Here is a 21961-nt window from a genome sequence, read left to right as displayed (position 1 = left end):
GGGTCTGACTTTTCACCACGTTGTGGGTTGAATTGTGTCTCGCCTTCCCTCCCCGACCAGAGATGTTGCTGTCCTAATCCCTGGTGCCTGTGAATGCGACCTTATTCGGAAATAGGGTCTTTGCAGATGATCAAGATGAGGAAAGTAGGGTGGGCCCTAACCCAGTATGACTGGTGACCTTCTACAAAAAGGACATTGGGACCCAGAGACTCCCACTGAGGGAAGACAATATGAAAACACAGGGAGAACACCATCTACAAGCTAAGGGTTGCCTGAGGCCACTGGAAGCTAAGAGACAGGCATGGAACAGGTTCCCCCTGAAGGCCCTCACAAGGAACCAACCATGCTGAGACCTTGACCTTGAACTCTGGAATTGGGAGAATGAGTTTCTGTTGTTTAAGCCACTTCATTTATGGTACTTGTTTGTGACAGCCCTAGGAAACTAATACACAGCATGTCCATGAATACTGTGGCCTTTCTGCTTTTTCCACCAAACCATTTACTACTTCTGTATCCCCTAGCACTTTGTCATTTCCTTATTTGTCATATTACATTGTATTTACTTCTGTTTGTCTCTCTAAATAGACTGTGATGGTAGGGATTAGCCTTGTGTGTTCCTATGGCATACTGATGTACGTGTCCCATAGGAAGGATGGATGCATGCATGCATGAGTCAGAAAATCCAAAGAGAAAAACCACCTTCTTCATATCAAAGCTCAAAGTTGAAAATGCAAATTAACATTTGAAAGATATGCGCGTCCTCTCTACTTGAGTCTCTTTGGCATCAGTCTTCAGGCGTGCATTTCCCAGTGTAAATAACTTTTGGACGTGTTAAAAAGTTCACCAGTGTTTAAGTTCATTAAATTAATGTTGTCACTTTGAGCTGTGGAGTGTGGTGCGGGCTGTAAGCTGCTCATCGTGTTTCTGTGATTCTACAGCAGCGGCATCCTCAGGAATGCGTTAAAAATAGAAGAGTCGCTTTATACCAAAGAGTCCTAGACGAGGAATTCGATGACGCAGGCCTGCCACTTAATGCTGTGTGGATTTCATTTTGTCAGACCTTCAACTAAAACTCGAGGAGCTGGTGGGGAAGCCAGACCGTGCAGGCAGGTCTAGGCTACATGCTGAGTGGAGGCGCGGCCCACTGGGGGTGGGGGGCCATGGCAGTGGGTCCCTCCTGCTATCGGGGACAACTTCCAACAGACGGTGTGCCTGGAATAAGTCGCCTGGAAATGTTTTTATTTGTGGGGTAGAATGTCTCTAGGCTAGAGGAGTAGCCTACATGCGTGTAAGAGAAGAGCTGGGGGGGGGAAAAAAAGAGAAGAGCTGGATGAATCCTGGAAGCAGAAGGGAGTTGGGCTGATAAGGGAGGGAGGGCCCATCCCATGTGCTGTGTGGCCGAGTTGATGGAGAGCCATTTGTAGGGCTTCGAGTGGGCATTTCCAAAACAGACTGGGAGCTTTGAGTCTGCTTATTGGGACGGTTGATGTTTGCGGTCAGGCCTTGTGAGCACCAGGCCCATTTATCCAGCCTCTGAATGTCCCTTACCTGTCCCCAGTCCTTGATCCTGCTGCTCATCCCTGCTGACATTCTGTGCTGGCCCCACTCCTACCCATACTTCAAAGCTCAGCTCAAATCCCACCTCTTCTAGGAAGTCTTCCCTGAACTTCCCCAGGCCCCAGGAATTCCTTCTTTACCTCCTTTCCTGAGATGCTTTCTTTGCCTTTGCTTTCTAGGTTCGTCAATTAGAGAATGGACCTGGGTTGAGGTCCTAGCTTTATGAGTCAGTTGGATTTGTGATCTTAGGCACACCCTGGGATTTTCTGGGTCTTACCTTCTTTCTCTTTATCACATGGATATGATCATAATTTCCAGATGAAGGAAATAGACACACCTCGTCATCTTTCTCAAATGATGAACTGGGACTTGATCCCATTACAACTAGACAGCATTCATGATGGGGTCTGGGTCAACAGGACTCTGAGTTGCATTTCTCTTCGTGGTCTCCTGTCCAGCCCCGTTCACATCACTACAGTGTGGTGGAAGAACGTGCATTACACACTCGTATTTGAACACCGCCTCTTCCTTTCTACTTGGTTTAGCAAAATACTTTTGGGCCCTTGGTTTCCTCATGTGGTATATATGGGGTAATATCTACTATCTTCTTTAATGTGGAGATCGAATCAGATGGGGAGTGGATCAGCCCTACCTCAGTGCCCAGCACAGTATGGGTACTAATCAAATGACTTAATCAGACCAGCCCATGCTTCACTATTTGTGGTCATTCCTTCGAGCCGTCTGAAAGCTCTTAATTCGTAGCAACCACATACGCCATGGTTGTCCTAAGAAATGGAAAATGTCTTTCTCTTTGGGGGGCCGATTTTGGAGGCACTCTTGTTTGTGAAGCCCTCTTCCTTCCTGTCTTAATCGTCTTCCACCTTGTCGGCTGCCCTGAATCACCTTGACCTTCAGGAAGCCTTGGTTTTGCTGCCAGCACATGTTCCCCATGCTTGCCACGGCAAGCTGGCTCTCCCCACATCGCCTTTCCAAATCCACTCACATCTCTCAAAACCTCTCTCTTCTCCTCACTTATATTGCCTTAATTTCTTGTTCCTCTGCCATTAAGTAGGTATTGATTTTTATTAAGATGAACATCAGGATGTATTGAGTGGAGAGGTAAATAGTGACAGGCAGGGAGGTGGGGAGTCCTCCCCCCCCCGCCCAATCCTGCTTGCTGCTTGGAGATAGGCAGGCCGGGTCCCAATGTGGCATCCAGTCCTGTGGCAATAAGAAAATGGCCTACCCCGGGCCTGGGCAGGTGAAGAACGCTTTACAAATGGACCAGATGAAGAGGAACCCCATGCATCTTGTATTCGAATATTCCCAGTCCTGACAATGTGCCCTACACAGGGTGGATGTCAATACTTATTTTTGGAAGTAAGAAAGGAGGGAGGGAAGGAGGGAGTATCTAGTAAGGCATTTGGCACCTCCTGCCTTCTCTGGGTAAAGGGGAAGGGATTTAGGATTTGTATGTCTAATGTTGCCATGAGTTTGTGAGCGTTTTTTCAAAGCTAATGTTTCTGCTCCAGAGAAGGACTGATACTAACAAGGTTAAGGCAGGAAGTGAGTGATCCTCTACATCTCCTGAAATCTTACAGTTGTGTGTGCTGGTTTAGGATGGGGAGGGGGAGTCGCGGGGCCATATGCCAATTCTTGGCAGAGCTTGGCTTAGAGATACTTCCAGTCCATTCACTGATCTTATCTGTATTTTTTTATTTTTCCCATTTTTGTTTCAGTCTCTCTGCCTATCCTATGCTCTGGCAATGTATATTTACCTGTGTGATAATTAGAAATATATAGTTGGTCTTTGCCCTGGTTCCTGACAGAGTTTGTAAAACCTTTGGAATTTCCTAAGGGGTGAGAGGAGCTTCGTCATTATAATTAGCCCCTTTTAAGCCTACCTGAATTTATGCTAATGAGGTGATACTTGGTGGACCCCCAGATAGCTTTGGGATGGGGAGCTGGTTGCCAGAACAATGCAGTAGAGTAGGAAGAGGGGCTGGACATTGGTTAAATCATTGGCCATTGATTGGCCAGCTCAGTCATGCCCTCTTAAACCACTGAGGGGTTTGAAGAGCTTCCTGGTTGGCACGTGCCTCTAGGTTCTGGGAGGGTGGCGCCCCTTGAAAGCATGGAAACTTCCCATTCTTCCCCTCCCCCCCCCACCATACCTTGCTTTCTGCATCTCTTCCATTTGGCTGTTTCTGAATTACAGCTTTTATACTAAACCAGCAATAGGGAGTAAAGTGCTTTTCTGAGTTCTGTGAGCCTAGCAAACTATCGAACCCGAGGAGGGAGTCTTGGAAACATGCCAGCCTTCTAGCCAGTGGGTCAGAAGTAATACCACCCTGTGACTGGTGTCTGAAGTGGGGCCCATCTTGTGGGAATGAGCTTTTTTCACATGTGGGGTCGCTAACTCCAGGTGGTGTCAGAACTGAGGTGAGGGGAAAAACTACACATTTAGTGTCAAAAGTGCCGAGGAAAAGCTGTGCAACCTGTCTGTTGGCTTCTGTTGGTACCATTTTGTAATTTAGAATGTTCCTCTCTGTGCTCTCTTGGGTATGTGGACTTCCCAGTGGGCCAGTGTGCTCAGCTGGTAAAGAGAGTATTGTGGGGATTACATGAGCGGGGGTGTCAGCGGCCTGAGGATTCTTGGTGGTGGTGGTGGTGGGCCAAGGGGGGTGGTGGAGACCGTCTTGTGCGTTGTATGACGGTTCGCGGTTTTCCTGCCCCTTCCTGTTAGATGCCAGTAGCATCCTGCCCCTGTTCCCCACACACACAGTTGTGACCTCAAAAATGTCTCCATTCATTGCCACCTGGCCCCTGGGCGGCAAGATCACCCTAAGCTGAGAACTAGTGGCACAGAGTAAGAAGACATCATGAGGTATTATTAAAAACCTCATCATTCTTGGTGATCATGCAGTTGTAGGATTTATCCAGCAAGCATTTATGTAGCATTTACTGTGTACATTGCATTACACTGAGTTCTGAGAGACCAATGAGGAAGGCAAACCTGTTCTTGCCTTCTAGGAGATTATGATGGCCTTCGAGAATCCCCCACCTGAGCATGGGCTTCCAGGATGGCTGTGAACATTTCATTCCGACCTCCATATAGCAGAGGGACAAAGTCAAGGTGGACTGAGAGCAGTTCTGCCCACTGTCAGGCCTTCCTCCTGGGTTGACAGTCCTCCCTGTTGGATTCCCAGCGAACAGGGCAGTGGGGAGAAGGGATGATGCCGTTGGTTGGTCCCCTGGTTCCTGTGAACCCTGGTCTGGGAGAGACTGTCCCTTCAAGCAGGTGGCCCTTGGAGATGACAGACACGGTTGCGTTGTTGCTTCTCTTCTGTGTGTTCAAAAGCCCGCCAGAATCTGCTGGGCAGATCACCCCCACCACTCCCTTGCACTTGCCCCACAGGGGCAGCAGAGGCCCCCAAACACGTGGCCACGTTGCATGGTGCCACGGCTCAGTGCTCTCTCTCATACCTGACTGTTGACCTTCCAGGGTCTTCCTGAGCTGCTCCTCCCTCCTCCCCTTCTGTCCACCTCCTCGCCCCTTCAGCTCATTCTACTCCCTGCCCTGCACCCCCCCCCCCATATACACACAGCTGCTCTCCTTGCTGAGACCACCGCTCTGGCCCCTCTGGGAATACTCTCACTCCCCATCTGTCATAGCTCACTCCTTCACTCCCAGCAGGTCTTTGTTCACACTTCATCTTGTAAGAGAAGCTTTCCCTCAGGGCCCTTTATGAAGCAGCCCTCCTCCCCCCTCCCTGCACATCTCATTTTATTTTCTTCACAACTCTGATCACCGCCCAACACATCTAGTGTATTTTGTGGTTGAGGCTGTTGGTTATCTGTGTTCTCCCACTAGAGTGTTAACTCCTGAGGGCAGGCTATTTGTAGATCTTATTCAGTGTCCAGAAGAGTGTCTTGGGCACTCAATAATAAATGGATGAATGGATGGATGGATTCCCTGTTGAGGAAGGAGACTTTTAAAGATGACTCATGTTAGTTCAAATTTGCCAGGAATGTGCAGAACCTTTGTACCTCCGGGACCATGACCTGGGTACTTGTAGTCAGTATCATCTTCAAGCTCTGCGTGGTGTTTGATCTACCTTGTCAACCCTTCCCTTCTGCATCTTGGGAGGATTCTCTGTTGGTTATGAGCGTACGTGGACATACGGATGGGGTATGCAGGGTGTGACCCTTGGAGAACTCCAGCTGACAGCTCTGGATTCACACGTCTGACCCACAGCGTTGTCAGCCTCTGTGTCCTGGGACTCCCTGCTCCCTCTGTGGCCCTTACCCGCCCCCACACTCCCCCTTGGCATCCCGCCCTTAAATGCATGCAAAATTTTAATGTGCATTATCACTGTCGCCCCTGTATCTGTGGTCTTCCATGCAGCGTCATGCGCCAGCCCACCTGCCACTCCGGCATGCTGTGTGGCCCACTTGCTCCCTGCTCCCAGCCTATGTTTCCTTGCATACTTCCACCCTGCTGCCTGTCTCCCCCGCTCCCCTCCCCCTGCCCCCACACACTGTTCTGGTGGTAATTCCTGGTCCACACTCCCCTCTCCAGCTGACGTGTCCACATCCTTCCGTTCTTGAAGCAGGGAACTGGTTTGGCCCACGCTGGCCCCACCTTTTTCCTTCTGGGACTTCCAGACCCCCTCATTCTCTTCTTGTGTTGGCTGCCACCAAGGGCTGGGCTCCATGATGAATCCCATTTGCGCTGGTGGCTGGGGCCAGGCCCTGCTCCAGCTGAAGGTTGGCACTGGGAGCTGTGTGCGTGAAGACACTCATGGGGAGTGGGTGAGAAAGGGGGCCCACAATGGCTGTACGGATGGTGGGGTCCCAGAAGACCGGACTTTTTCTTCTGTCCAGCACAGAGATCATCTTCCAGTGGTTTTCAGTGGTGGTGTTCTCCGAGTTCTATACCTCCTTCTCCTTTTACCATGATTGCTTGTTTCAGCCTCATATGTGCTTCACCCAAATCTACCTGGTATCACAGCTGTTTCTGTGTCTAGGATCCTGAGAATCAGCAACTGCCTTTTTCATCCTTGTTTCCACTTCCGTACCTTACAGAGCGTCACACATAGTAGGATTTGCAAGACTGTCTGCAGAAAAGAACTGGCTGGTAGTAGAAGAAAGATAGCACGGGGGTGGTAGTCTCCAGAACTTCTCGACATGTTACCCATGTCCTGAAGTTCTTACACGTGAGGCATCCAGAGATGGCATGTCTCCCTTTGTCCCTGGACCTTGGAGGTTGTGTGTCTTTCACCATGAGCTCTGGGCTTGCTCTCCCATCAGCCTGGAGATTAACACACTTGCCTTTTACTAGAGCTTTATCAAGTTCTTTTCAACGTGAGACTTTTCTTTCTTGTCTTTGCCTCTAATGGCGGTCTTGTTAGAAAAAGCCTTCCTTAGCACGTATCTGACCTCTCCTACCTTGCCTTCTGCCTCCTGTTGTTCCCCTAGTCCTTCCTAGAGATTCCAGAGGACTCTTCCTCAAAGGCTGTACCACCCCCTCTAGAAAGCCTTCTGTGGCTCCTTATTGGCAGAACGAGAGAGTCAGGCCAGAGGTCATGAGCTTCTCATCTCTGCCTTCCAGGATCTTGCTCTGATTTCCCTTTCCTGCTCCCCCGAAGCAGTCTGTGCACAGCCACCAACCTCAGCTCCCACTATGACCCCAACCCTCAGCACACCCCTGTAGCAGCCAGCGGACTTGGTTCTTAGATGTGTGCATCCCTCGTCTGTCTGCATGCTGGTCCTCACGCAAAGCCCGCCTCCTCCCTCCCCTGCCTCCCCCTGTCCTTTCTGTAGGTCCCACCCACAACTGTTTCCTCTCCAAGTACTGTTCCCTGCTCTGTCTTGTCAGAAGTCTTTTCCCCTCATTATTGCCGTCCTCCATCCCTCCACGGTAGCGGGCCTTCTGCTCGGACTCTTCTCATGGGCTTTTGTCTGTCCAGTCAGCTCCAAGGGCAGGAATGAATGGTGAGTCCCATGATGTCTGGCTTCGTGACACGCACATCGTAGGTCTCAATACATTTTCATGTTGTCGAAGCACTTTTAAAGTTGTCTGGGTCACATTTGGTGTCTTCGTTATTTTCATCATCCACGGTTGTCATTAGCATCTTTAGAGTGACTTAGAATTGACAACGTAATTTCTTATCCGGGCTCTCTGTTGTACCTCTGCGGCTGTGTATAAAACCTTATGTGGACAAAGACAAAGCTAAAGAAATGGCAACGGTGTGTCAGGGCTGCACACAAGACTTTCGTGTTCCCACTTCGCGTCAGGGAGGATAGCTCTCAGACCAGATCAGTTCGGGGTGTGAGGTCCAGAGCTTCTGTGAGAAGAGAAGTTTGTTCGCAGGTGTCACTTACACTTGACACCATTCCCCCGCACCGACCAGTAAGCTTCAAAGGAGCACCACGCACGTTTGTTCTGTGCCTGCTCTAGTTCTCCATCTGTCCGATGTCTATACCGTTCTTCATTCAGGAGCCTCGAGTGGACTTCAGAGACATTGCCTGAAGACCCTCCGTGCAAACGTTCATGACCGCATTTCCTCTTCATGCTCACGGCTCGGTGTCCTTTCTTGTTCTTTGCCCCAGTTCGTCCAGACTTTTAAGTTAAGTAGGGAATTTCAGAGTCCTAGGACTTAGTCTTCATAATAAACCCGAGAGAGCAGGTATTTTTGTCCACATTCTACGAACGAGACCGTTGCAGTGCAGAAGGAATAAATGTTTTGCTGCAGTTAAGGAACTTGCCCAAGGTCACACAGCTGGAGAGCCAAGATTTTGATCCAAACCTCGTGACTTCAAGTTCAGTTTTTCTCCTACACAACACCTGCTTCTGAAGTCCTTTTATGTAGATAATCGTACTTAATCATACGAGGGTTGTAAATGGTAAAGCCCAGTTACACTGCTGCTGGATCCTACTCCCTCCTGCCTCTGTTTTTTGTTTTATTAAGATCTGCTTTCTGCTTTGCATACGGTCCCCCAGGAATCCCGTGGGCACTAAGGACCCAGGAATTGCCCTGCTTGGGTAGGCGGTAGTGCTCTGCATGGGGATGGCGTTCCCAGAGGACCAGGCTGTTCTTCCATCAGCCTTCTGCTTTCAGTGGCCGCTGGCTTTTATTAGCAAGAATCTTTTTCTGTGCAGCCAGATCATTCCAGCCAACCATTTCAGTCTCTTATTTCAACCTCTCCCATGGCTTAGGATAGTCTCAATTTCTCAACAAGCAACAAGGATGTTTGGTGTGACTTCCGTTCACCTAGCAGCCTTCTCTCTAGCCAGTTCTTTCTCTGACCATCTATACATTTCAATCTTGTTTAACCACAAACCACCTTCTCCAGCCTCTGGGCTTTGGACCTCCAGGTGTGCACTGGTATACCGACTCTTGGAAAAGAATGAAAAAAGCCCTGATATGCAGTATGTGCCCATTTCTGGGGCACAAATTCTCCCAGGAGCCAGCCAGCATATCACAGGCGGCCTCTTCCTCTCTCTTCACCTTGCTGGTTCTTGGGTGGTGTTGGGATTTTGTTCAGATATTGCTTCTTCTAGGATGACTTTCTTGACCGGCACCCACCTGTCCCCTGCCTGGCAGAGGCTCTGTGTTTTCACATGCCTCCTTGCTAACATTGGTTATAAATAACGCTTATCAGAGGGTATCATAATTGTGTGTGCTGGGAAATCTCCCTTCTGTTTTCTGCACTCAGTGGGTGGGTACCAGCTGTGTTTTGATTCATTTCTCCAAGCCAATACTAAGTACAAGGTCAAAGGCATAGAATAGGTTTGCTGAATGAAGGCATGTTTTGACCTTAGAAGGACCTTTGTAGTTAGCTCAAGAAGAAACAAAGGACCTTTGTTTCATGTTGATGGAAGTCCTAATCCTACATATTTCAGTTGCAAGACCTACAGATCTGCTCCAGTTTGAAAAGGGAAAGGTGGTATTATCTAGGAGACAGAGGTACATGCCCAGGGAAACCTAGGAGTGGGAAATACAGCTCAGTTTTTACCTAAAAATTTAGGAATCAAGGCTTTTACTTCCAAGATGTAGGAAGTTCTAGATCCATCTAGTTCTGGGTCTCCTCTTCGTTTCTCCATCTTTGCCCTCTGACTTTCTTGCTTTCTTTCTCTCACGCTCCCACCCCATACACTCTCCTTTTCTGCTTCTCCTTATTCATCACCTGTGTTCTTCTCTTTCTCTCATGCATTGTCTTCTCTCTTTTTTGTACAAAGTAGTATGGCCTTCCAATCCCAACTCCTTGTGACCTGTCAGCTTAGGCACCTGCCACCAAGGATCACTTCTCTTTGTATGCCTTATTCAAAATTTCCATGAAAGGGATGCCTGGGTGGCTCAGTCAAACACTTCAGCTTGGGTCATGATCCCAGAGTCCTGGGATCGAGTCCTGCATCGGGCTCTCTGCTCAGCGGGGAGTCTGCTTCTCCCTCTCCCTCTGCTGCTGCTCTCTCAGCTTGTGCTTTCTTTCTCTCTGTCAGATAAATAAATCAATAAAATCTTTTTTAAAAATTTCCATGAGAATAACTGAGTGGCTCAGCATTGCTGGTTGAAGCCCCCAGCGGCCATCTTGGATCAGGAATCTCTGGCCCTTGTAATCCGTACGGGGGGAGGACAGAGTCAGACTGGGACACACAGACAGTGACATACCTGTCTAGACATCCGGAAATAAGGTGGTTCCCTCTAAATGGTGCCATCCCAGGCTGAGTAGAAGCCAAAAATGATACTGAATTAGAGTTGGGGGTGGGAGGGCCACTTCACTCTCATTAAAATAATAGTGGATCAGGATGGAAAGAGTTCAGTCATGCGGCCACGTGGCCAGCCAGCTCTTTGTTGGCTCATGTTGTTTCCACCCAATGAGAGCCCAGGTCTATTAAAAATAATCATGGCTTCAGCTTCAGTGATTGCCTCTGGGAGTCCAGTCAACACATTAATTAATTATCCTCAGTGTGAACAGATTTCCTCTAAAAAGCATCCTGTCTGTTTATTTTCTTAGCCTCATTCTGTGCCTTCCAATTTGTCCAGCCCTATTCCCCTCATAAATTGGTCACTGTCTTAGATTTCACCCCAGCATCTGGTCTGCCTCTGTATAGTGTTGTCTTTTGGTGAGCCAGCTGTAGTTCTGATGGACCCCACTTAGCCAAGAGTCTTCTGAGCAGGAGAGTGGGTCTCTGCTTTGGTCGGCTTCTTGGAGCAATACCTCAAGGTATTGACAACCTTGGACATTTGGTCTCTGGGGACGTCATAGTGCTAATATGGGACCATGAGCAGATGATAAATAAATAGCACATTTTGGCTTGGTTGAAGGGCAAGTAATGAAACAGAAAAGGTTGTCAACACTGCAGGATTGTGAGCTTCTCTGAACGGCTTATCTCACAAAGTATTACAGGAACCTAGAGATTAGAAAGAGAAAAGCTTTAGAGCTGAGATGAGCAATGAAAGCAGAATGACTGTTAAAAGGATCTCCCTAAGGTGGGAATTAATGGTGAATGGAGCGGGGATGCATGGCACCAGAGGGCTTGGGAATAGGGATGGGCAGCCTGGCTCTTTGGGACAGCCTGACTTTGGAGGAATGTGTTTGAAATGAAATTTCAGGACATGGTCAGTCAAGTGGGTTCCATGTATGGTTTTCGTAATCTTCATCCTTCGTGCACTAAGTTTCCCTTTTCATTTGTTGCACCAGCGAGAGAGGTCAGTTCCAGTTGGTTTCTTAAGCAGAGTCATTCGAGCTCGGGATTGTTCACAAAAGAAGGGTCTGTTGGGTCCCCAGCCTTCGCACCTAACTGTGGCTAACAGTACTCGTGTCCCAGTACAGTACTTGAGGGTCCTGAAATGGGTTTATTGGTCCTCAGGGGCTCCTCTGTGGTGTTTTTGGATTTCTGCAGGGTTGTGCATGGACCCCCAGGAAGTATTGAGTAGGTTGGAAGAACTGGTTCCCTAGAATGGCCAGGGCCTTAGCGATGCTGGCAGCAAGCAAGCCGTCCTCTGCGGGAGCAGCCGAGAGCAGGTTTACAGAATACTCTTCCAGAAGAGGCCCTTGGGAGAAAATATTGGTGATTGACTCATCGTCAGTTGGAGGCACTAATTGGGATATGTCCCCACAGATCTAGAACATCGCACCATTGGATGTCTCGGTGGAATAATGGGATAAATGTCATACTGTGAGGGGTGGGTGGGTGAGGAAAGGGAAGGAAGGAGGAAAGATGAAACGCACCAACAGGACTCGCAAACAGAAGCAACTTTTGGTCTCCCTTGGGGAGGCAGAGTGTAATGTACATAGCTGAGAGGAGTATCTTGGGTGTCAATTGGGAATCATTGGGGTATTCGTGATAGAAGAGCCAACTAATCAGTTGAGGCTTAAATAAGAGTGTGTTTGTCTTACCATACGAGACCTTGGAGGTGGGAGGTGGTTGTTATCAGTTCTGAGGCTCAATAATGTTGCTCCTCTGAATGGACATCTCTGCGGGTCTTCTGATCTTCTCATACTTGCAAGATGGTTGCAGGAACTTCAGGCGTCGGCGAACACTAAAAATGATCCCCTCTCCGACGGCCAGTTTTTAAACATTTACCACACACCCCTGCCTCTATGTCTTATATTTGTAGCAAGTAACATGCCGTAGAGGCTCAATATATACTTTTTGAATGAGTGCACGGGTGCCAGATAAAAAACAAGACTCTTAAATTTGCACTTCAGATAAACATCTAACAATTTTTAGTATAAGCACAGCTTACGCACTGCATGGGCATACTCCTACTAACACATGATTAGTTCATCCGAAGTTCAATTCTAACTGGGTGTGCTGTATTTTTCTGTCCTGAATCTGGCAACTCCTAGGACATAGGAGTGCCTTTATGGAGATACATTGGAAGGTTTGCCTTTGTTTCCCAAAGTGAGGGCTATCTGTTGTGATCCTGCTTAAGCGTATGGGTTGAAGGTGGAGAGTGGAGTGTAGATTGTGCACAGAGTTGGAACAATTTATCTAGAGGGAAACATGAAATTGGAATTAGTAGTTAGTGATGGAGAATTAACTCAAAATTCAATTGTGGATGGTTTGTAACTCCTTAGAGAGATTTCTTCGTGTTGGTTTCCGAGCAGGGGAAAGAGAATCCGCTGCCAGCTGGGATTCCCAGCATGTCCTTGTGGGTCTTTTCCTCCGTGACATCTGTCTGTGATCACATGAGCGATTTGAGCTATGTTGGAAAGAGTAGCAGCTTTAGGCTGCCTCGTCCGATGTCCCCGGAGTTGCGGACGGGGGTGGGGTCTGATTTGTGATCCTTTCCACGTGTCCTGTCACTGGATCGGGGAGCTCGGGAGAGAGAATTTCTGAACTGGGCACTTGTTGGAAATACGGTTTCCCCATTTCTGCCCCGGACCTGCTGCAGCAGGTGCCCTGGAGGACGGGGGCCCAGCGTTCTTAGCTCTTAACCAGCCCTCAAGGTGGCTTTGCCCGCTGAAGTTTGTGAGCCACCGTTCTCAACTCGGAGGAACTATCGAAGAGTGTTCGCTTTGCAGTTCGAAAAAAGGGCTGTCGTGAACACAGCTGGCCTGGGGAAACCACTTTGAGACCGGTTAATGCCCAGATGTTACCCCAGCGTTACCTACCTGCCCGTGGGAACATCAGCTTAAAGCAGCAGGATGGCAGGGGGCTGTTGTACCTCTAGGGAGCAGTGGGAGGGCTCAGTGGGCTTCAAAGAAGATGGCCCATTGGTGGTGAAATGTCCCACACACCCTGATGCTAAGATGTGGGAAAAGTCCGGGGATCATGACCTACCCAGTAAGTGGGCCAGTTAACCTCCTACAACTGCTTGCTTTTCTCCGGACCTCAGTGTCTAGTGGTGCCAAGTGAGGATTTCAGAGGAACAGCTTTATTTCTGATTCTCTGTTGCCCAAGCTTCTCACACACATGATGAAGGACGGAAGCCCAAGGATTCCAGCCAACCAAGCGTGAGTTGGGGTCTCCACTTTCCCACCCAGGCTCTTTCCTCTCTGTTTTGTTGCCTTACCCCCTTCTCTCTACACTTGCACACAAGCCCTTCCAACAACAAGCCTTCTGAGGATGAGAGGAGACTGTCTGTGACTTGGGTTCCAGAGGACAGCCTGGAGGGAGCCAGGAGCCCTGGGGGGGTCCGTCAGGCCCGAGTTCAGATTTCTAAGCTGGGGGTGGGGGGTGAGGAGGGCAGACAGAGTGACTCGGAAGGAGCAGTTCCCCTGCAGACTTGCTCAGTCTGAGTGCAGGGCTGCTGAGCCCAGAGTCAGAGGGGGTGGTGATGAAATGAGCTTCTGAGAGACTGACTCCCCCTCCCCCCCACCTCTGTGCATCTTCAGAGGCCTGTACTCCGTACACCTGAGGTAACCACCCCGTGTCCTCCCGTAATCTGCGGCGGCTCAGGTTGGAATTCAGGATGTCCTGGAGGCCAGAGTGTGCTTGGATGGGTCAGAGGTCTGTGTGTGGTTGTTTGGTCCTTGGAGAATTTCCCGGGGGGCAGTGCTAGGCCTGAGTGAGCACACGATGGGTAGCCATAGGAGATGATGTCACAATCCATTTTACCTGGACTTTGTAGGTTATTTTTCTAGTTTCTTTTGTCCACCCCCCCCCCCCCGGCTTTTTTTGGATTGGTTTGGTAGATTTACATTATAGTTCTTAATTTAGCATTTACACGATCAAAGCAGTTGCTGCTTTTCTCCTCCAGTATATTGTGTGGTGTCCTCTGTCTCAGTTGGATCTTGATCATTTAATCTCATAAAGTAGGTATAATTCTTTTCCCCAGTTCACCGATGAGGCCACAGGCTTGGTGAGGGAAGGGGTATATGCCCAAGGGTGCACGGGCAGAGAAGCCAAGATTTGAACAGCTTTGTCTGACTCTGGGGCTGCCACTTTGTTTCCAGGCAAGGCCGACTTCTTCATTTCTGGCCTGTCCAGCACCACAGCGACTTGACAGTAGGAACTTTGAGCTGTCCCACCCAACTTAGTAGAAAGGCAGGAGCCCGCCCCCAGTTGCCTAGACCATCGTGTGAGGTGATCCAGTTCATCATCACCAACTGGTGGGGGTTCATTTTTAAATGCTGAATATCACAGAGGAAGAGTAAACAGATCCATGAGTTTACTATTTATGACTTAAGGAATTTATACCCGGAGGGGGGAAAAAAAAGGCCTAAAACAAAACCATCACCTAGATAATTAAGGACCTATCGGATTAATACAGTGTCAACTTGGTTTGCTGTCTCCAGCCATATACGCTGGCTGGTGTGTTTAAAAATTATCCACCAGCGGGGCGCCTGGGTGGCTCAGTCCGTTAAGCTTCCGACTCTTGGTTCCGGCTCAGGTCATGATCTCAGGGTCCTGGGATCAAGCCCCGAGTCCTTGGCTCCACGCTCAGCAGGGAGTCTGCTTAAAGGATTCTCTCCTTCTCCCTCTGCCCCTCCCTCACGCACATGCTCACTTGCTCGCTCTCAAATAAATCAATCTTTAAAAAAAATAATAAACCACCAAAACCACAGTATGAATGGACCCCAAACTGTAACTGATGTGCTTCCAACAGCCAGGGATGGTGCCCTGCATTCATATCCTGGAGGCACGGCAGAGGTGGGGCGACTCTCAGTGAAGGACTGTTTGGGATACATTTTAATGTGGTTCCAGAAGCAGGCGGAAATAGCCCTCTCATTTTTCTTTATCTGATTCAGGGGAGGTAGGGGGAGCTGGAACCTTTTTAAAAACCAGCTTCATCCATTTCTTTAATGATCGTCTGAGCAGCTAAACCTTCTGGGACTATTATATATAATCATTCTCCAAGCTGTATCCATTTTCCCTGGTCTGTAGATCTATCTATCCCTCTCGTCCTTTTTAAATAAAACTGATTAATTATAAGAAAATAGATGTGAAATGAAGCTTTGAGCTTCTTAGCAAATCTTAGCCCTCAAGTGATGTGATTTTGCTCTCCAGATGAAGAGGTTCATAAAGGGGAGATTTTGAGGACAAACAAAACAAATTAGCCATAGGGATAGGCAGTTTTGGTGGCTGTGAATGAGTAGCAGTCATCGGCACTATAGATACTTAAGATACACCATCTGTGAGAAGGCAAAATTCCTGGAGCTGGTAGAGTTGGTGCCGCAGGAACATAATTTAAACTTGACTTTGGTGGAGGCTGGTGGAGGAATGCAAGGGCCAAGGTTACTGGCTCTTTTCCCCCCTGTTGTTGCTTCTACTTTGTTTTTTTAAAAAAGACTGAGTATGTTAGTAGCTTTTCTTGCTGGCCTCAGTAGGATGTGATACCCACAGTGTGTGTACACACACACACACACACACACACACACACACCCTCACCCTACCTCTCCATCTTCCTCTCTCAACTGCTGTGGCTCTAACCACCCTTGGTTTCCTCCCGTTCTCTACTTGTCCCTTTCTGTGTCTTGACCACACTTGGGGCCAAGCTGAGATTTCCTGGTAATTTCCCGTTGACCATGGAGTGGAGTGTGTGGCTCATCTAGCTGCCCGGTGGCTAGACTGTCATTCTAACATGCTCATAGCCACGGGTCCCTAGTCTCTGTGAACAGTCCCCTTCTTGTGCTGTTCTCCTCTTGAGGGCCTCTGGTCCCATGACCCATCTGATCCTGCCTGCCGCAAGACTGCTTGGATGTTCAGGAAAGGGCCATTTCTCTAATTGAGGCGGCATCCTTACTGGTCCAGCGCCACTCGCGTCCACTGGTTGGCCTGGCATCCAGGTTTCTTGGCTTTCCAACCAAGTTAGCATTTGCCATCTTTTTTTTTTCTAAGATTTTATTTTTATTTATTAGAGAGTAGGGGGAGGAGCAGAGGGAGAGGGGCAAGCAGACCCCCCACTGAGCACAGAGCCCAATGCAGGGCTTAATCCCATGACCCTCATCACGACCTGAGCCAAAAATCAAGAGTTAGATGCTTAACCAACTGAGCCCCCCAGGTGCCCCAGCATCTGCCATCTTGTTCTTCACCCCACAAGGTTATTGTATAGGGTAATGAGAGTGGTTAAAGCTCTCTGGAGTCAAATTACTCCTTGCACATGGTACAGCTCCTGGGCCTATAATTTTTGCTACTGTTCCTCCTAGCTTGCTCAATACCTGGATGGTTCATATCCATAGTCCTCCATTAGACCCAGAACTAGCCATTTTGTAGGGCCAAGGTCAAGGCTTACAGTTTTAGTCTCCCATTTGATGCTTTGATTTACTGTCTCTTTTCTTCTGAGAATCCTTTATTCTTTAAAATCCTAGCCTTACACTCGTTCCTGGGTAATCCCCAAAGGCTTAACACATATTAATACAATTTGTATTGCATTACTCTGTATTCTTGTATGTTTTTTACCTTCTTGAATTCTTATAAACACCTTGCTGTCATGAGCTGTTGTCTCCTGCTTCTTTGGAAACTGCCCATGGTAGTTCTTTGCTTATAGAGCTACTCCAATAGACATTGGTTGAATGACAGTGACATTTTCCAGATAGGAAACAGGGACGGTAGAGTCAGATGTTGATGGTGAAGTTTTCCTTCTTTTTTTTCCGCCTAGCAGGTGTTTGGCAAGAGAAGAAAGTATATCAAAGTAGTGTTGGGATTAATTCTAAGGGCAAAGTTTAATTGGTCTTGGGGTTTTCCATCATTCTGTACCTGGACCAAGGCCATTATTTTCTTTCTTTCTTTTTTTTTTTAATTTTTTTATTGTTATGTTAATCCCCATACCTTACATCATTAGTTTTAGATATAGTGTTCCATGATTCATTGTTTGTGCATAACACCCAGTGCTCCATGCAGAACGTGCCCTCCTCAATACCCATCACCAGGCTAACCCATCCTCCCATCCCCCTCCCCTCTAGAACCCTCAGTTTGTTTTTCAGAGTCCATCGTCTCTCATGGTTCTTCTCCCCCTCCGATTTCCCCCCCTTCATTCTTCCCCTCCTGCTACATTCTTCTTCTTCTTTTTTTCTTTCTTAACATGTATTGCATTATTTGTTTCAGAGGTGCAGATCTGAGATTCAACAGTCTTGCACAATTCACAGCGCTTACCAGAACACATACCCTCCCCAGTGTCCATCACCCAGTCACCCCATCCCTCCCACCCCACCCCCCACTCCAGCAACCCTCAGTTTGTTTCCTGAGATTAAGAATTCCTCATATCAGTGAGGTCATATGATACATGTCTTTCTCTGTTTGACTTATTTCGCTCAGCATAATACCCTGCAGTTCCATCCACGTCGTTGCAAATGCAAGGCCATTATTTTCAAAGGCAGCTTATCCCTGCATTGTTTCCGTGGGCTCTGCTGCCCTGATCTGCGGGCTGGGTAGGAGGAAGATACACTTTAGAGAAGAAAGGTATGGTTTGGGGTCTGATGTAATCCTCCGCTGCCAAGCAGCTGTCCCAGTGTGTTCTAGAACAAAATCATGGAACTTAATTAAAACCGGGAAGGGTCTTTTGAGGTTACGTTGATCACTCCGTCCATTCACGCGTACATTCATGCATTCAGCGAATATTGACCAGGAAACCACTATGTGCAAGGTTTTCCACAAGGCACCATCAAAAGACTCTTAGGAAGCATGAAATCCAATTTGGAGAACAGGCATCAATCACATGGGGGCAACGGAGAGTTGTGATCCCACAGCTGAATGGCTTGTAATGAAGGTTTTTTTAAAAATTGGTGCATTGCGATGGAGAATGGGTAGCTCCGCTCAACTATGGTGTCTAGACAACCCTGAATAGAGGAGAATGAGTCATGATGATAGGCAGTTACTGGCTCAACAGCCAACAACACAACCGTTTTAATCCTTGAGCAGTCTTGGCCTGCTTAATGCAAATGACTACTTGGGATAAAGTTAGATCTTAGATACGAGTCCCGTGCTCACTCTGTTTGGACCTGTGGCCCTCTGGTGAGCTGCTTCACCTTCTGGGTGTGTCTTGTTCCTCAGTGGTATAAAGATGGTAATGACTGTTATGGGTTGAATTTTGTTACTTTCAAAATGCTTTGGCTTAAGACCTCGTACGCAGTACCTCAGACTGTGACTGTATTTTGAGATAAGGTCTTTAAAGAGGCAACTGAGGTAAAATGAGATCACGTGGGTGGCTCTAATCCAGCGTTCCCGGTGTCCTTACAAGCAGAGGCAATTAGGATGCAGACACACAGGGGGAAGAGGGCCCTCTGCAAGGCCAGGAGAGGGACCTGAAAAGAAACCAACCCTGTTGACACCTTGATCTGGGACCCCAGCTTCCAGAACTGTGAGGACATACATTTCTGTGTTGAAGCCCTCTGGTCTGGAATGCTTTCTTACGGCAGCACTGGTAACCAAATGCAGTGACAGTCCCCTGAGGACAGGCACTGTGAGTCAAGAAGGCGTGTAATGTCCAGCTTATAGGATGTGGCCCATGGTGGGAATCCCGACCAGACCGAGTAGTAGTTCCGGTTGGAGTCCCCAGCCAGGTCTCCCTGTACATCTCCTCCTCCACCACCACCCCCACCACCACCACCACGACCTTCCACGACCTTCTTGGTAGGTAGACCCGGTACCTGGTGCCCAGTCCTGCTGATTACATTCTTGTTCAAATAGCAGCTCCGCTGGGTGTCAGCAACTTTTCTTCTGTGTGTGGAGGCCAGTCACACCACAGTGCCGGCCTCCTCCAGACCACGTGGTTGATGAATTTTGAGACTTTCATTCCCAGGAGATGGCCAAAGGGGTTCTTTCCGAGGGTCCCGTGGGGCGGTATCTGGGGCTGCATCATTCTCAGCCTGCTCAGGAGCCTCTGCCTCACTACTGCGGAGGTCCGGGCCAGTCGGCCTGTGTGCACAAACGTCCGTTTGCTGGTGGTCTCTGCTCGGTGATTCTGTGGACATTGCCAGAGCCAGGCACCCATTGGTTCCCTTGTTTCTATCTCTGGCTTTCTCAGATGTGCTAACTCTTGTGGATTTTTATGGGGGTACTCGCCCCAGGGCCTGCACGGTACTACCAAAATCACAACAGTGACATCAACCACTTGGGAGTGTGGGTAGCCTGTGGGAGGCAGCTCCATCTGGAAACTAAAAAGGGAAACAACAATCCTCTTCTTTTACTTCTAGATTTTTCTGTATCTTTGCAGGTAGACAGGGCCAAGTAGGGAATTTACAAATTGACACCTTTTTTTTTTCCCCCAAAGCAGCTTGATTCTTTTTTCTTTTCTTTTCTTTTCCTTTTTTTTTTTTTTTTTTTTAAGTTCCGTTGATTCCAAAGAACTGGGAGCAAAGAGGAAGGTTGGCTGGGAAGCCAGAGCAATTGGAGAAAGGAGTGGGGAATGATGCATATGTCCCTGGAGTCTTGCGTGCTTGGAAGATCTTGGTTGTGTACTGCAAATGTAGCCATAAACCCCAGCAAGAGGAGCCCTATAACCATTTCCAGCTGTTAACACCTGGAGACTTTCTAAGTTACAATGAAAAGAGCCTCTCTGGCAAAGCCAAACTTGACTTTATGAATTTTGTTATATGTGGCTTGGCTGCTTTTCATACTCACTTGGGCATTCCCTGTATTTCAGTGACGGACGCCTGGTCAAAATGGTCAGGCTGCTGTGCCAGAGGGCAGGTGTGATCCCGGGAGGGCTCCCTTTAGCAACTGGCAGGATGACAAGGAAAAAGACCCATCCTTCTAGTGGCAGGACCGTGAGGAAGGGAAGCTGGGGTGGGTTTTTCCTTGTCTCCATCCCATTTCTTTATCAGTCATAAGGTTCTTCAGCTGGAATTGGTCTTCTGTGTCAATTCTGGATCTCCTGAGATGATAGCATTCTTACTTGATGATGGAGGTAATGATTTCTTTTTCAGGCTGCTTTCGACCTGCAGTTATTACTAAGATGTGAGATGGTGTCGGATCTAAAAGAACCTATGATGGTCGCTGCCTTAGGGCAGAAAAGGGCCAACCCATGGGTTTCTGTCTGTGTATTTTGAGGCAAAGGACTTCTAAGATAGTAGGTTAGTTGTGCAAATGATCTGGGACCCGGGTATCTGGTCTTGGTTTGCTGAATCTTTTCCTTTCTTTAAAGCGATTCTGTCAATTTTTACTAGAGTCTCGCCTGCTGCCTACAGAGGAGAGTCTGAAATTACATCAAGTTATTTGTCTTATAATCTATGAGTCTTCACGAGGCCAAGACTGACTTGCCCCAGGTCACACATGGAGTTAACTGGCAGAGCCAGGACTTGAACCTGTGGCTTCTTTCCCATCCTGATGCTCTTGCCCTTAGAAGGGAGCTCCTTCTGCTTTCTAGGAACTGTGCCCTTTCTGCTCCCTCCGCACTGCGCAGGCTACCGCTGAGAGAGGCCTTCCTGTTCTCTTCCAGGCTCTGATGAGAGGGCCCCTCTTAGGCACCACTAGACGGGTAGGCTGGAGGCCTGTGCAGGGACATGGGCTGATCCTTGTGCTCCTTGTTCGTGTAATGGGAAGCAGCCCTCAGAAGGACATGTATTTGTATGCAGCTACTTGGATGGCATTGAAATAAACACAGCACTTGTCAAACTACACAGCCGGGGAAGATGAACCGAAATGGAATGCTGACTTTTCTCACCACCAACTTTGGAAACCTCCTGCCTTCCTTGCCACCCACCTGGTGGTGGTAACTGTTTGGGGCAGTCCAGCCTTGCAGTGAAATGCTTCGGTGTCGGAGACCGCCCTCTCTGTTCAGATCCATTTATTGATGGATAGGTTTATAATCTGTGGAACTGGTGAGGGGAGTCACTTCCGGGGGCTTCATTGCTTTCATCTATAGACTGGGCAGATCCATGCCTTGCTCAGATTTCGATTGGCTGGCTGACCATGGACTTGGGAGGATGTGCTGGTTTACGTAACAGAGAAGTACGCAGTCTCGTCCCTGGTCTGTGGTTATCTTAATAAGTGAAAGCTGTTGTAGCCGGGTGGGATAACTCAGAGATCTGAATAATTCAGCAGACGCAGCAGAACCGGGGGGGATTCGGGGACTTAGCATCTTCTCCCTGCCCTGTCTCAAATACAGCTCAAGATAGTGATAGCGCGTAGGGGCAGGTTGCTTTACTTGACGCGACCTCACTCTTCTCGTCAACCCAATGGGGCGAACGGAGGGCCGTGGGCTGTTGAAACGGGAGCGCGGAAGGGGAGGCGGCCGGCTCCGCGCTGGGATGCAGTCACGGCTCAATCAGTGGCTGTTGGAGCCCAATTGCTGGCAACGCCAACAGCGCTCTTTCTGGAGAGTAAGCAGCGAGTTCGCCATAGGAACTATAAATTGTGCTTTTACCCTTTAACTCAGTGATTCTATTCTTAGGAATGTACTGTCCCCAAATATAGATCCTCAAAGAAAAGGGGGAGCAGGGAAGCGTGGAGCCTGTCAGAGCGGTTCCCAGCCCTGCGAAAATAGCTCCGGATTGAAAACTCCGCCCG

At 48.5% G+C, this 21961-nt stretch overlaps 1 protein-coding gene across 4 annotated transcripts in view; it reads left to right on the top strand.

Annotated features, from left to right (window-relative positions):
* Positions 1-21961, top strand: part of LARGE1 (LARGE xylosyl- and glucuronyltransferase 1) — a 522085-nt gene that overhangs the window by 164437 nt on the left and 335687 nt on the right. The window lies entirely within an intron of this gene.

This window comes from Halichoerus grypus, chromosome 6, assembly GCF_964656455.1.
Source record: "Halichoerus grypus chromosome 6, mHalGry1.hap1.1, whole genome shotgun sequence".
NCBI classification, from domain to species: Eukaryota; Metazoa; Chordata; class Mammalia; order Carnivora; family Phocidae; genus Halichoerus; species Halichoerus grypus.
Note: the sequence above shows the minus strand (reverse complement) of the source record. Positions and strands in the feature narration are given on the sequence as shown.